The sequence below is a fragment of the Anopheles merus genome, chromosome 3R (genome assembly GCF_017562075.2).
Source record: "Anopheles merus strain MAF chromosome 3R, AmerM5.1, whole genome shotgun sequence".
In the NCBI taxonomy this organism is placed as follows: domain Eukaryota; kingdom Metazoa; phylum Arthropoda; class Insecta; order Diptera; family Culicidae; genus Anopheles; species Anopheles merus.
The window spans coordinates 4,474,576-4,491,045 of NC_054084.1; the positions used below are offsets into that span (position 1 = coordinate 4,474,576).

General features: G+C 48.1%; 1 protein-coding gene across 1 annotated transcript in view; it reads right to left on the reverse strand.

Annotated features, from left to right (window-relative positions):
- Window positions 1-16,470, reverse strand: part of LOC121596836 (homeobox protein invected) — a 59,733-nt gene that overhangs the window by 29,494 nt on the left and 13,769 nt on the right. The gene's annotated exons all lie outside the window — the stretch shown is intronic.

Consider the following 16,470-nt stretch of genomic DNA (forward strand, 5'->3'; position numbering starts at 1 on the left):
CGCACTGCAAAACCGTTTCCTTCGTGAGAATGGAAACCTGTCGCCAAGGGGGAAGCCGGCAACGACAACGACGAATGAGAAGAAGACGCTGCCAACGACACGCGCAAATCGCAACCGGGAGTGGTCAAACCCTGTACCTGCTGAAATACAGCAAACAAAAAAATGGACAGCAATTGTGTGCAACAGTTACAGTTGCAACGAAAAACGCCAACAGTTAGCAGGCGACGAACCCGAAACCGGTCGACAGCACGCTCGCCGCACACCATCTTGTTCCCGGTGAGGTTTCCTCGCCGTGCAATGGTGGAATTGGAAAGGAAGAAGAGCTCAGGGTAGGGGAAGTAAAAATTAAAATTTATGAAGTGTGAATCGATCACGGGAAGGTCGGGTATGACCATTTCCTTTCCAGTAATGTCTCTTTTGCTTTCTTCCTTCTCGTTTGCGGAAAATCTTTGCTATGTGAATCAATACCGCATTTTTTGCTTAGCAAAGATCTCACATTTTATAACAAATTTGATCCACAATGCTCACAACCCCCCCTTCTGCCCAACAACCACTTCCTAGAAGCGCGTGATTAATCGATAATCTGCGCGTAGCTGAACCACAAAAACATGACTACGAGATGCTCAGCCGCCCCTTGATCGTGCTGCTGCGCCTACGCGCCTACAACCAAACCCACGGCCGCACGATCCTTCGGGCAAAGCGGGTGACTTCATTCGGGAGGATTTATAGGTAGAGCGTGTAGCTGTGGCGTAGCGGCGAACCCTCCCCTGCAAGCCTTCGCCAAATTCGGGCAGGCGAAATGAGAAGAACCTGCCATATGCGCGGGCTGGGGCTGTCGTGCGATCGTGCGATCGGGTGTGGGTTAGCGCTAATGTGGTGCGATCAATTCGCTTCGCTGCGGAATGCGTTCGCCGGCCCCATTATCGGGAATGGGCATCATAAAGTGCCTAATTCTGCGCACCGACCGCTCGATCGAAGCCGACATTAATGTGTGAGCAAATTATCACATCAATCTGACCCGGCGGTGGTGCGTTAAGCGCTTCATTTCGGTCACTTCTGATGGTGGCGATGATTATCGGCTGGGTTTGTCGGTGGGAGGATGAGCTCGATTGAATGTTTCGTGAATTTTAAAAGATTTGTGTATCTATTTGAGAAATTTATGTCCGACTTCCAACACGGGAAACGTGTCCGAAACGACTTCACTCAACCAAGAAGCACCGAGAAACGATTTCCAGCAAGCTGGTTTCCAAATCGAATAGCAACTTGTTCTATGCTACGTCAAACTCACCAACCTTCAGCGACCCCTCACAATCACTGATCACTCACGCAACATCGCTCCGCAACCGCAAACGCTATTGCGTGAAGGGCAGCTAAGGGCATTCGACCGTAGATCAGAAAGGGCATCGCCGCTGACGCTGACTGTATTTCCCTCCCCAAAACCACCCGCAGCCCGGCCAGTCGGTGCATTTTCTAAACGATTTTCCATTCTTACGGACAGGTTCGATTGGGGCTTGTTAGCGCAAGCGCTCACGGGCGAAACGGGTGAGGAAACGTGCCGCGTGCTAGTTAAACAAATTGACATTATAATAAAAATGCAAACTAGACTCGGATTCGCTCGGATCGCCCGCCGTCTGTCTAGCCCGTGCACAAAAAAAAACGCTCTAGACGTTCGGGTCACCGGGCGCCCTGCCAGGCAACAGGGGACAGGAAAGTGTCTCGCGGTGGAAAAACGTAGCGCAAAGAAAATTGAACCTCCAGTCAGCTGGACTGGATCTATCTCGCTCTCTCCAGGGTTTGGTCGCTCCCCAAGACAAGGGAAGAAAACCAACCAGTGGAGTCGGTGGAAGAGCAAAATGTACAGTTTAATGTCTCACGTGACGTAAAGAAGACGGTTTGATGCGAGGGCAAAGAATTCCACAACGAAAACGAAACCCGCCGGCCGGACGACGAACCCCCGCCGAACCCTGGGGGCGACTTTTCGTACGAAAGTGCATTTTCGCGCGCTTTACTCGAACGCATCCGGGATGCAGGCCGCAACGAGGGAGGTCCGCGCACGGTTGTGTGCATAAGGCCGCGGATACATTCAATTGTCAGAAGCTATTACTGGGCAGTTGGATTGATTAATTTGCGAGTAGGGAAACGAGCGCTAGTACGAGTGGCGTTGTTTGGCTTTGGGATAAACGTTTTCCCCCCGTTGATGCTGCATTTGCGGTGGATGGCAGCCCAGCAGAACCAAAGCGTAGACAAGCTTCCGCACACGGCGCGGTGTGCGAATGTGAAAACAGACGGAAACCGCGGAAAAAGAAATGGATGACAATGGTGAGGCGAAAAAAAGGGAAGGTGGAATAGGAAATTGTCTTACCGAGGAGAGAAAAAATAACAATTGAATGTTGGTTGTGTACAGAAAGTGACGTAATTTCAAGCACAAAACGTGCAAACAACTCAAAGTTGAGAGTGTGTTTAGTTTTACGGTGCGATTGATTTAACTCTAAAAATCAAATAAAACTCTTCTGCCCATAAAATACCCTTCACAATCGGCCATACATTTATGTTCAAGTGTGATACTGTCTGCATCATTAGTTAATTGGATACCTTCCAGCGGCTACAAATATACGATCCTTTCTTCACTTAACTTTAACAACCGAAAGCTCCCGCCAACCTTAACACCGTTGTCAATTATCTCCTTTCATGCCTTAACTAAGCACACACACACACACGCTCACACACGGGTGACGATTTGCGTCGATTCGTTCGCTCCGTTCCGTACAAATGTGATAATTCTTCACCCTAGCGCTTAATCATCGTCTACCTAGCCTTCACTAAAAACCCTTCATTTTGATCCGACCGCGCGCTCCGACGACACCGGCATCCCTCCGCTCGCTAATTAGTGTCGTTTTCATCCTCAATAATTTAACCCCTATTTATGGTGCGGGAGCCCTGCGGTACACCTCGACTCGTCACACACACACACACTCACACAAATCAGCATCATCACGACGCACACGGCGACACTCGCGGCACATTCATCTACAAAAACGGCTTCCTTTTCGGAGGCTCTCCTTTCCGGCCTGCTGCTGCTGCTGCTACTCCAAGTGCTGCAGGTGTCGGTTCGTGCCGGTGTGTTGACATTCGAAACACATGGACCGTGAAACTGACCAGCTCGATGAAACTGGTACCCGTGCGTAGGACAGTGTTGCGGGTAGAGGGGTGAACGAAGAAAAAGTACAAAAACCGCAACCAATCTTCGGTCAGTTGTGTTTGCCGATAATAAATCGTCGCGATAAAATGGCCAATAAAACATTCGAACACACGATAACCGCGACACACCGTTAAAAAGGCACAAAAAAGGGACCGATCGGTCGCTTCCGATCGTGTACTTCCTTTTCGTTGCGCTGCGGTCTCTCCGTCGTTGTTTGGGTCATCTGACCCAGTAAGCAAATCGGCTCCCAAGTAACACACGCACGCACGACATTGCGCATTCGTGTCAACCCACCCCGGGAGTGCCCGGGCTTTATCTCAAACATTCGACCGCCCAACAGCCGATGCGCTACTGTGCTTAATTAATAAATAATTAATTATTATCCCGTTCGGGGCTATCTATTGGAGCTGCCCGAGAAGCACAGCGAGAGCCCTTGAGCGGCGGCTCTACTCTCACACTGTGCCCTGCTTTCCATTCCGTCGCGGGGAACCCGATCCCGGGCAACCGAATTCCGAACCCGACACAACCTGTGTGCGAGCTCTAAATTGAGCCCTTAAACGGCACCGGCGCGGTAGGTAAATTGATATGTTCCGATCATTTCGGTAGAAAGTATTGCCATCTCTCTCCTCTACAGCGTACATTCTCTGTTCGTCGCTCCGTTTGCGACTTTCCGTCATCAATTTCGTTTCGTTCAGCTTCATTCATCGCCCCCATTGACCTTAGCCGCGCTGGCACGTGAGAAGCGCCGTTGGAAAAAGGGATAAACAAAAGAAAATACACGCACACACACAGGCGGGCATGTGCGTGGCTAACACGAACCAGCCAAAGATAAGAACGACGAGCCACAGCCAGTAATTAACGGGCTGGATAGACGTAACCCACGGGGATCGTTATGCAGAGCCGGCGAGGCTGGCGCACTTGAGCACCCAACAACAACATAATTAATTAAGATGTCTGGTACGATAAGCGATGTCACCCGAAAAAAAAAGCTCGGCTCGTACGACCGCAAATGAGGACATCCCGTTGGAGGTCTTACTAGGGTCTTGCGGTGGGCCCAGGAAACACTTCCGCCTGAGAGGCTTTCCCAGGGACGTGTTGACACCTCTTGTGCTCTAATTTTTATCATCGGCTGATTGCACTCCTCATGATATCTATGCTCTTATGTCTATTATTAGACCTTCGTTGCAGAATCAATCGACAACATCTCTTACATCAACGAGCATTTTTCATCTTAATCACCCTTTTTGGGTTTCACATTCGCAATTCTTCGCAGAGCACCACCGAACTGTCAAACTTGGCCAGGGCTTCTCAAGTTCCCGCCAGGGGGGAAAGGGAAAGTGAACCTCCACCCAAATACATAGCAAGAGAAAGAGAGAGAAAGAGAGAGAGAGACAGCGAGCGAAAGAGCAAGCAATAGGGAAGTCAGCATTCCCTGTGCCCTGTGGGGGGAAGGCACCCCGAGGGAGCCCCAAACTCTGGAGCCCGAAGCCTCGGACACACAACCACCGGTGCACGCTGGGTGGTCCGAGATGTCAGATGTGTGGTCTTTATTAATAAACTTGTACCACAATGCTTCTCGATATCATTCTTCGTCTCCGGCGCTGGGCCCGTCGGCGTTCTGGGGTCTGGTCTGGGACGGTTGTTGCTGTTGGTTGTGTTATTGTTTTTGATTTGTTTGCTTCTCTTTCTGTCTTTCTGCTTTATTCGCTATGTGTATTCACTCTGCCGCACTGGACATTGCCGTGTGGAGTTGCTTAATATCTTATGTTTTTTTTTTGCTCTATCCGTCTTTTTTTCTTTTTTGTTTGCATGTTTTGCTTCCCGTGCCTTTTTTTCGCTCTGTTTGTGTTTGTATTTGCGAGTGTTTGTTGTGTGTGTGTGTTTTTGCCTTTTTGCGTGCCTTTGTATATAACTGGAGCTGGAGGATCGTGGAGATTATGCCGCCCGGACTTCCTTACTCGTGAGAGACGCTGGCCGCCCCAAAGGCTCACAAAATTAAGTAATTATTTTCCGCTGCCCGGGCCGTGTTGCATTACAAATTGTTTACGGCCGAACGAAGGGATTTATAGGGCAAATTTCAAAAACCAACATTGAATTATTGTAATCATTGCCACTGCAGCCGAAATAAATGTAGGAACATTTGAAACAATAAAACAGTCCACGCCACACGCAACGGCCCCCGGCCCGGCGTGACTCACCGGTGGTGCTGCTTCGGGATATACCCAACGGGCCAGTCGGGCGACGTTCGTCTCAAAACAGAATCGTCAAGAAGCGCATTCGTAGCGCTCGTTTGGAGGAAGTATCCAAACCCCGGGCCGAACGTTTTGCCGGATGAACGAATAAATTTCCATCTAACTGATATCAACTAATTCCGTCCATCGTTCAAACCGTTCGAATTAGGCTTTAACGATCCGGTTGGAGAAGTCAAGAGAACCACCCAAGTGACAGGAAAGGGGAAAGGAAGAGAGAGAGAGAGAGAGAGATGACAATATAGCAAGAGTTTTAATTAAACAGTTAAAAGATTGTCAACAAATTAAAGGTTTTCAGGTTTCATTAGTCGAGCTTAAGACGATCGTTCGAGACTTTACAGAAAAGTTGATTATAGTTATTAAAGCCGTCTACAGCTTCTTTCAAAACACGCCGTAAATAAAGTTTATCAACAAACCGACTGAAATCGGCAATTATTTCTCTTATGGTCTTTTCTTTAATGTCCAACGTTTTTTGTTTCAATCATTTGCTTTAATGCATCATGTAGTTTTTTGTCTGTATTTTGATAAATGCGTTTAATGTCTTGTACTACGGAAAATTGATGTTTCAAAATTAAGACAAAGACTACCGGTCACGGGGAAAATGAATCTCATCGATAAACGCGGCCTGGGCAGAGGAATAACCACCCATGACAAAAAGACAGGGAAGGAGAAAGCCACCCATCCAACATTATCGATCGTAATTGTTAACAGCAATTAATAATAATTATGATTATTATCGCACTAATCACACACATACCCACTCGCACTCGTGTACTCCACCGAAGGCGGCTACCGAAACGTCACGGTTGGATTTTGACGCTCGGTGCACCACTAGCAGGAGGACTACTAACCTGCACGTATGCGCCAGTAAGGTATGGCGTGAAAGATAACAGTTTACCGTGGAAACCTGTCCACCCTATTTTGCCCGCCGTTTGCTAGTGACGCAAGCGACGGGTTTGCGTATCCCGTTTGCGGAAGACATCGGACCGCATGGAAGGGGGCTTAGCAAAAACCAGTGCCCGGCGGCCAGTCCACGCCTTGGCGTTACATTTCTCTTCCTGTCCTGATTGATTTACAGCAAATGCTCGACTAGCTAAAATGCACCTTGCGGCGGCAAAAGGCATCGGCTCGGGGCTATCTATCGGTCATTTATCAACCCGGGTCGCCCCATCCTGGGTCTGCAAATGGCAATGCATCACTATATCGATTCGATAGTTACCATTAGCTCACGCATCTTCGCGCGCAAGTCGCCCCGAGCTGACTGGCATTGGGTCCAGTGGCTAACAAGTACGTTATGCTAATTTCCTGTCTTTTCCCTAAGCGTGAGCATCTGCTGTGTGTTTTGCACCGACACACCGACACGTTGCACGATGGGTGAGATTAATGACCGGGCCGACCCTAATTCACATTGATCAATCGGTGTTTAGTTGATCGAGACATCAGCTAATTAATGTGAGTCCATTAAATCTGGACCGTTCTGGACTGGGTGGCCTCATCTGTAGCCAAGCTGTGATTCCATTCGCGCTGCTCTACTGGCCCTAAATGAATCTTTTCTTAGCTATTGTAGTCAGTTTTGCAGCTGCAAACAAGTTTGACACATTGTTGCTTGTACAGCTTGACAACTTTCCCTTCGTTCAGCGACATGACACCGTGCTAAACTGATTTATTTGTCACCTGTGTAATCTTATTCTACTTCCACTTCACGCTATTCCCAACACCAAATCTAAGCGCCACGATATCTCCGCTAATATGTTTAGCTACATTCTTGCACATGCTAACATGGCCACCATCACGCCAACTACCACCTAGATCGACGCCGATAGTGGTAGACCACCCCTTTGATAGTGTGAGTGTCATATAAACACGCCACTTAGATTGCTTGCGCTGCGTTGTACAGGCGATCGTTCTGCCGAAACCACTTATTAAGTGTGCTGCAATTAAATGGCTTAATTACCAACCGGCGCACCGCATCGACTCCCTCATTTGTACACTGACGCCCATTTATAATCCACCCCGTTCGGAGGCGGTCGCGGTACAAATATTGGCACTCAGTTATCTAAATGGATTCCTCTTGGTTGGAGGTACCGCGGGGGGATGGGATGGGGTTGAAAAGTGGCCCCTAACAGGTCAGCTTCCGGCAGCTTCTCGCACGAAAACATCGGCGCCGATAAGCAAATCTCCGCTAAGGAGTATGCAGCCGCCGCCAAAGCGAAAGCACCGAATGCACCTGAACCACCGACGAAGCTGGGCCAAACCGTCTGCAATTCGCGTGCATATTTGTGATTTAAGCTGACAGTCCTCACATAAACCAGCTGTGATCGGACGGTATCGAATGAATGAAAAGCATGTGTGTATAGTGCGGCCTAAACCGCAGAAGTTGGTCGCGGGCCGGTTTTAAGCGATGCGCCAAGTTTGTCCACTTTGGTGGTCACTGGAGATAGCTTTCTCTCTCTCTCTGCCTCTCTCTCTCTCTCTCTGCCTCTCTCTCTCTCTATCTCTCTCTCTCTCGCTCTCTCTGTCCATCAGACTCGTCGATTACTCTAGCATGCGGCAGTCACCAGTCTGTCCGTGCCGGCTCAAAAAACCTGAACCAAATGAGGAACCACCGCAATGTCAGCAAAGCCTCCGAAACCGAAAACGAGTTCGTTTCGAGCGGATTTTAATTGGAAGATGAGAAATGAGTTTATATTTTGGGGGATTATTCAAATTTATTTTCAATTTCCGCTAATTTGAATGCAGCCCCCACCCGACAAACGGGGACCCCGGCCCGACGCACGCAAGCTTGGGTTGGGAATAAAATAAATAAACAAAAAACGCCCCCTCCGCCACACATCTTGCACAGCCAAATCGCAGCTTCCGAAACCATGAGAAATTTATAACGCTAATAAATTGGCAACACACAAACATTCACACACAAACACACGCGCAGAAGGATATGCGAGTGCCCTTTGCGTCGCCCGCCACCCGTCCATTCTGTCGCTCCTCGAGCATGCTGAGGTTCAGCTAAGATTGGCGATTAAAAATTATTGTTAATAAAAAACGATATCTTTGCGGGAGGGAGAAGTACAGCTTGAATGGAAATTTGACCCCATAACTTCAACGTCCGAATGAAGATGCATTCGAGGGAATGGTTTCGAAACAGATCAAATGCACTTTTTCGCTGAACCTTCATATTTGTGGTTGTTTGTTGCAAACGCATCTCAATGAATGTCAAATTTTGAGAAGACACTCGGCACAAAAACTCAGCTCAGAATATCCGCTTTCCTTCCAGCAAGTGAGCTGGCAGCTGGCAGCTCCCGATCAGCTACTGGGCGGTAAGCTGGGTTGGACCCTAGCTGGGAAATAAAAAGGAAACCGATCATATACATATATTTTACATCCCGCACAGCCACACGGGTTGCGAGGCTGGCAGCAATCAAAAATCGCATGAACCATCAGGCCGCAGAAGTCGTCACAAATAATCCCAAGGTGGACGGAGCGAAAACGAATATTCAAATCGATAGGGACATAAATTGGGTATTTAAAAAGGCGCACCATATTAAATCATCGCAACGATGAATAACGGCGCGCGGGACGGGTTCATGTATCCCGGAGAAGCAGCAGCAGCCGAATGAGTGAGAGAATAGAGTTGCAAATAAGTATGGAAAGATATACAAAATAAATCAATTAATATCTATTCTTGAAACCATTAAAAATGTATACAATTGAGACTTTTGTTGATTGAAACATATAAAATATCAATTTTACTTGACACTGGTATCAGTTCATTAATGGGGAGAGACGCTTACAGAAACCTTGAAAAGCGATTTAATGTCTTGAAAATGAGGTAAATAATAATTAACTCATCGCTTTCGGTGGACATCTACACGAGGCAACAGCAATACCGCCCATTAGTGAATGTTCATTAGCTCCCGAATGACATTTTGCTAGGTCAACATTGTTGCCTCTAGCGCTCCGTTGGTTAATTGCAGCTACGGTTAATGTCAGATCCGTTCCTGCACAACTCACACACACACACACACACACGACAAAAAGCCCCCTCCGGCCTGGGCTTCCAAACCATTAAACAATAATCATCGCGCAGAATCCAAACATTAACCGCTTCCCAAAATGGTCAAGCGCCGGACGCCCCGAAGAAGGGCAACATTTTGTCGTTTCGGTCTAGCATTTGCGCTCTCGTTGCACATGCGCGCGCGCGCGCGTCCGCTCGTGAGCTCGCTCGGCTGTGTTGGTGCACAACCTGTGTGTGCCGACCGAAGTGCATGCAGTAAAAAAACGGGAGTGGAGCAAAAAACAACAGGCAGTGGGGGCTTGATGGTTGACGTCTCGGAACGTCGCGGATACAACAACAGAAAAAAACGGCCGCAACTACTACAAAACCCGCACCAAACTCTGCAGCAGCTGCGATGCCGAAATGCTCACACGTTCGCTGGTGGTGTGCGATTTGTTGCACTGCCAATGCATGGTCGGTTTGTTGCACTTGCACTGTGCGGACGTAATGGACGCACACGAATGCAATTGAACGCTCTTCCGCAAAACGGTTGTCATTTGCCACTTTCGTTTCGCGAAAACGATGATCGCTCGTGCACTCGTGCAGCTATTTTGCACTAACTTTCCAACCGCGTCTAGGTTGAGACAGGGGCTGACCTTATCCCGTTCCCACACCCGATCGGGTCTTATCGGTTAGCAAAAAAGCAGTACATAATATCATCACGTTCATGGTTGGTTTGCTGATACGAACCTGCTCGTAATAAAAGTCATCGATTGACGAGATAAAAGAAACAGAAAGATATTATCCCTTTCCATCAGGTTTATCCTTTGAACTTTCCGAGATGACCTTCAAGGTTTCGCTTGACCGACAAAGATTCAAGCATGTCTTACTCTTTTCTTTATCTCCACAACACATTGAAGTATCATTTGTGCATCAGAAATATCTTTCAATTGCAAAAATTGCTTCATTACACAGTCTGTAGTGTGGAGAGTAAGAGTGAGAGAGGTTACAGCTTTTCTCTCTCCTGCCCGAGCAGCATATGTTGCAGCCAGACCGGATTTGACTGCTGGTAGAGACATTGTGTACCAGATTTTTCGTCCTACCAACCCATCGCTGGATCGATCGTAATTAACCTCATCATTATCATTACCAGTCATTAGCTTCCCTAATGACCGAATATCAAAGTCCCGCATAACGAACGCATCTTTGCGCTTTTCTCCCTTCCGGCCCCTCTTGCGGTGATCTATATCTTGGACGGATAACAACAGCAGTTTGATGTGAAAACAGGGTCCTGTCGAAGAATCTCTCTACAACATCAATGCAGTTGCAAATCCCATCCCAAGCACCTCCTGCAGCAGAAAGAAGTGCAGCGGCAGCAGCAGCAGCAACAACAATAACCATCATCACCAGCAGCAATAACAGCCGTAACGGTAGTGGTTAGTGTGGCGCATCTGCATCTGTACACATGTGGGAAATGGACAAACCAGATACAGAAGCAATTGATGAAATCTGAAGGTCCTAAAGCCCCTCAGCATGTAAGAGATGCCACTATATCCCAGGAATTGAAAGTAAAACAGTTTTAAATCCTATCAAAATAGGGTGGACAAGATCGATCCGACTGAAATGTGCCAATTTGTGGTTTCGCTGGAGGGTCATAAATATAAATTGCTTCCCATCATCACGACGAAGGGACACTCTTTGATCAATTAGAGAGTAAACTGGCCGGAAAGGCAAATGACAGATTGAGTAGATTCGTAAATATTATTCTAATTATTCCCCCAGCATTTCTTACTCCATGCTGCAAATCGTTCGCCTAGCTCATCTGATGTTTCCAATCATCCGCTCTTACCTGCAAAAAGAAGAAATAAACGAGAGTCCATTAGAATCGATTCTATTATTTTGCCATCAACTTAGTACGCACACAGAAGGCGGCCCCGGGGACCCTCCGGCCATCCAGGCGACAAGTCAATCGACGGTGAAATGTTAATGATTCGCTTGCCACCGTCGGTGGCCACAATCGCATAAATCCATTACTCACTCGCTCACTCGTGCCCCTTCCCAGTGCGTCCAGTTGGGGGCCATTGAACGGGGCAAGTGCAGCAGCAACAGCAGCTGCTGCTGCTGCTGCAGTTAGCGTCCCATTGTCGGCGCACGATTTCCTCTCAACACCCTTGAGTCTTGTTAAAAACGCATAAATCTTGCCATCGAATCCGTGAAGCGGCGTCTTCCACCAACCGAACTTGCCCGATTATTAACAGCAATCTGCAGCCGTCCCTGCCAAACTGCCAACTGCCAAACGGGTGGACAGAAAACGGAAAGCAGAATTCGTCGATGCGGTTTGCCGATGTGGTTTAATTAAATTTAGAAACGAACGCCTAACCACAAAACCACCAGCCGCTGATGTGTTTGACATTTGCACCGCTAATAGGAGGGCAGTTGGCGAGGGCAGAATACATATAAAATAGGGCAAATTTATTTTAAAGTTTAAATTATTTTGATACTACAGTAAGTTGGGCGACCCTCAAACTGTTCGCAATACGTTCTCTTTCGCTTACGTGTTGCCATCAATAAATTAAAGCAGCAAAAAAACGCTTTCCAGATCCAGCAATGCTTGGTCAGGGTTGGGAATAACTCTGTACCACGGTAACGACCCGTCCTGAGCAGTTCCAGGACTCGGCGACTTTTGCTTAACTCCAAACACAACACCAACGCGGTACCAATTGAGGTCGATAAATTATTCAGCTTTATTTTGTTTCAGCTGTCCCCTTCGGTTGGGTTCTGTCCCTCAGCGGCGATGAGGCGCACAGTTTTGGCGAACGCAACCGGTAGCGCAATACGCAAGGCATTTTATCCACCAACCCGTCGGAACCTCGGAGTGATTGGCTAATCGGTGCGAGCTCAGCACAGAAACGAGAGGACGCACCACGCCACCGGTGGAAAACAATGCCGCGTGCAAGGACGGTGGAGCGTAGATTATTAAGCAATTTTTATGCGTGACAGTTGCCTCGCTGTCGGTGGTCCATCGGCACGGCATGGGAGAGCTTTTGTCGCGTTTTGCTAGGGGCCACGCATAGGCCAGCAACCTGGGAGGGCACGGCACGGAAGCGACAGCTGATCTATGACTATGAGCTGAAGGAATTGGTTATTGGAACTGGAGTCAGTAACTCATCGATAGGAAATTTCTGTCCCCTGACATCAGAAGGTGTATGAATCATTCTACAAACCAACTCGCACAACCATTGGACACACCATTGAAGTACTTGGGCTCTCTCGTCGTTACTCGTAACTTCATCAAATAAAAGCCCAAAACTCCCATCAAACCAATTCCCCAAATAGTTCCATGAATGATGCCTCTTCTCTCGACCTCCCATCGAATCACTTCATCGTTTGATTCGTTGATTCGTTGATTCTCTCTTTCTCGTCCCTCACGTCCTTTATTAAAACCTTAATGCGTTACCCCACTTCGTCACCCATCAGATCTCCGGTGCGATCCCGCAGAGACTTTATTTATCTATCCCGGAAGATCATCTAAAACCGTTCGTAACATCTTAATCATCTAAACCTTCCAATTCCGAGGTCCGAAGATGCTCCGTCCCGACTTCCCCCGACGGTTCAAGAGGCGGCGGACATGTATACACACACGCGCGCGCGCCAGAAGGTGCCTGTCGGGTTACATTGTCGTGTGACAAACATTTCGTTTTAAACCGTCCGCGGCTCTCGTACGGATGGAAGGCAGGACCGAAGGCTGCTGGGAGTCGTTCCTTTTGGTCAATGATATCTCTCTGTCCTTCTCTCCAGCTCAATGGCTCCCTTTCGCGCCACAGAGCCCACTGTGTCGACCTACTGCTCCGGCGAGCGGGTGTGCGATCGCGATCTCCACTGACACAACAACAGCCGCGACAGCCTGCGAGGGAAGGGAGACATTGGAAATCCAGCCGGCCAAAGACGGCAAAGCCAAAGTCTCTCTCTCAAACCCATATTCGGATCACCCAACGCGAACTTGCTGGGTGTCCTCGGTTGATGTGCGTCTTTATCTCGTTCTTATGTCCGTTCTCATTCGTTTTATGCCCGCAATAACGTCCGTATCTTGTTCCGTGTGCCGTCCACCTCTCCGGCCGTGTCTCTCGCTCACCACACACTGTCCTTTTGCGTGTTGCACAACGCTCCCGCTGCGTCTGTGACCACCTTTTGCTGGGATGTGGGCCAGGGGTTTGCGCTGTTTGCGTTCTTAATCTGGATAAATCATTTCCTAAATGGTTTATGTCTGTTTTTCCTTTCGATTGTATTTCACACCAAATCGAAACTACCGAAAAAGCGCTCAATCCCGCCCCGCTCCGCACGGCTGGGGTTCGGGGTCATGTTTCTTTTGAGTGTTTTGGAAGAAAAGTTTGGCACTTTTGGTTGAATAGAAACTTGGAAAACACAAACACACTTTGGAATAGTTCCGGACAGCACTAGAAAGTACAACGTGCACTGCCCGAAATCGTCTTGCTGTACCTTCCGTCAGGCATAAGCAGGCGGGAGGGACGAAAGGAGGGACCTGTCAAGACCGAAACGACAAGACACCGACCGACCGACCGTCGGCCAGCACAGACAAAACGGAACGGAGAACGGGTGACGGTGTGACTCATAAAAAACAATATTTTGACATTTCAATCTAAAGAAGATTATTTTTTATGCTCCGCTTGCAGTTGCAGTTGTTCGTAGAGGATGGGGCGCTGGGACTTGGTGAAGGTTACCGACTGCTATTGTTATTGGCACTGTGGCTTAAGTATTGAGAAAGGGGTTAGGGTTGTATTTTATGAGTCTTGCTGTTGTGCCCACCGTGTTGTTTTGTTTAAAAAAATGTAATAAAAAAAGATTCAACAGTTTAAAAACTTTTCTCTTAATTAAATAAATATTCTACACTAAAAATGTCTAAGAATATTATATATTTGAACAATTTATTTTTAACACAATGGTTTCATTTACACTTCCAAAGTGCATGCAAAATCGCGATGAATGAATTTTTGTTTTATTACTCCCCTCCAAACACTTTGAACTCCATTTAACCCTCCCGAAACAGGCAATGTAACAGGATCGCATAATAGGCGGCGAGACACAGGAGGAGAATCACTTAAAACATGATACGGTCGAGCATAAAACTCGGCAATAAATTAATTCTCAATTTTCGAGAGTGAAGCGAAAAATGACCTGGGCCATCCAGCGGAAGAGAGAGAAGCAGCTCACACAAGCAGCAGTTCGTTCGATTCGACACACGATATCGAGTCCGAGCTGATAATGGTGGTGAGAAAGTTGCGAAAGGAAAAAAAAAACAGGGGGCAAGCGGGATGAAGGCTAACGAGCGGACAGCATTAGTCATGAAACAGCATAGTTATGATCGGATGCAAAACGCACCGAAAAACCCGGCGAGCTTTCGGTGTGTGTGTCGAATTGCATGCGTGAGTGACCGTTCCGATGTGTCGGTGAATATGACAGTGTGCACTACCACCCCATCATACCCCCCGCATCTAACCGTATTATGACAATTCGTGTCCAAATATGACTGAAATGAGTTTGGAAATGGAAAGAGGAGGAAGCAGCGATTGAAGGGGGAGAGCCCGCTCGTTCCACCCGTTTGCCATGAGCCATCAGGGCTTGACATTGGGCATCGTTAGCACATTCGTTCGGTGCTCGGTACGCGGTACGCGAAACTTCCTTCCGTTCCTTTTTCCCGTGCCAAAGGCGAGCAGAGGATGAAAAACGGCGCTACGCTCCAACTCCGAGACCACCCACGAAGCCGTGTAGACTCCGAGGCAGAGCCAAGTGCATAGGCCGAAGAATGGAGGGAAGACCATTGCGAACACGAATACGACGCGAAATGCACTCTGTGTACGCAAGTTGTGCCCGCGGACGTTGCAGTGCAGTGCATTGAAGTGCATTTCACCATACTGGCCCCGTTTGTGTTTTGCCTTTCCGCTTTTGGCCCTAGAGCGTCGCGCTCGTTCCATGCTCGCCTTGCTGCAACTTCCATACGGTACATAGCTTCGTGTCACTTTTTATGAGTCGAGCCCATTAAACTCGTACGTCAGAGCGATCAACATTTGATTCATATGTTAATTAGCGTTGTCAGGGTGCACTTTGTCTTCTTTTTGTTTGTTGGTGGAAAGTGTACAGTATGTAAAACCGTCCTCTAGGTGGTAGTTAAATTTGGTCCCAAGGACGCACCATGCAAAACATGAATCTTTACTTAAGCTTTATGTTTACGATTGAGGAGGAATTTTGGTTGCATAAAAACGCACAGACCTAATGATAAATTGTGCCTGCCTGCACTCAACAGTCTAATCAAGTCTTTTAAAACGCCTGGCATGCGTACAAAGTCGTGATAATTGTATCTGCTTAATCAAGATCTTTACGATACGATTGCCAGCAAGCTGGGGGACCCCGGGTCTTTGGATAATTTATCGACAAGATTATTAATTTCAATCAACACCAAAGATTCGCCCCTCTTCATCTCGACGAGCTGAATCATGCACTTGCCACAGCCATACTGTCCCCCAGGCAGCACTATGAATCTACCAATTCGCATATTTTACTCACCACAACGAGCTTCATACACGCACACACACACACACACGAGCCGGTAGCGAACACGAAATGTCAACCAGACTGGCGCACGATCGATCAAACGGTTCTCCCTCCTCTTCGCGAGCTAATAGATTAATCATCGGCATTCGGTTTCGAGCTAGACGTCGATTTTCAATTAAAACATCCGCTAGGCACGCCGGCCTACTCACGGGACCTGTCACAGCTGCACCGCAGGTGATCTCACCTGTTATTAGAATTGTTAATCACGCGGGCGAGCGCTCGCGCGCGTACGCCGACGAGCACGCGGACACGACTGTGGCTTATCGCAATCCCCGCTCGGCGTCAATGCCGAATAGCAGCCCGGAACCGGATCCACGTACGAGCATCAATCGAGCGGTGCGGAAAATCGACAATACTAACAAACAAAAAGGCCTCAGACAACACCCAACCCGACCAGGCAAACG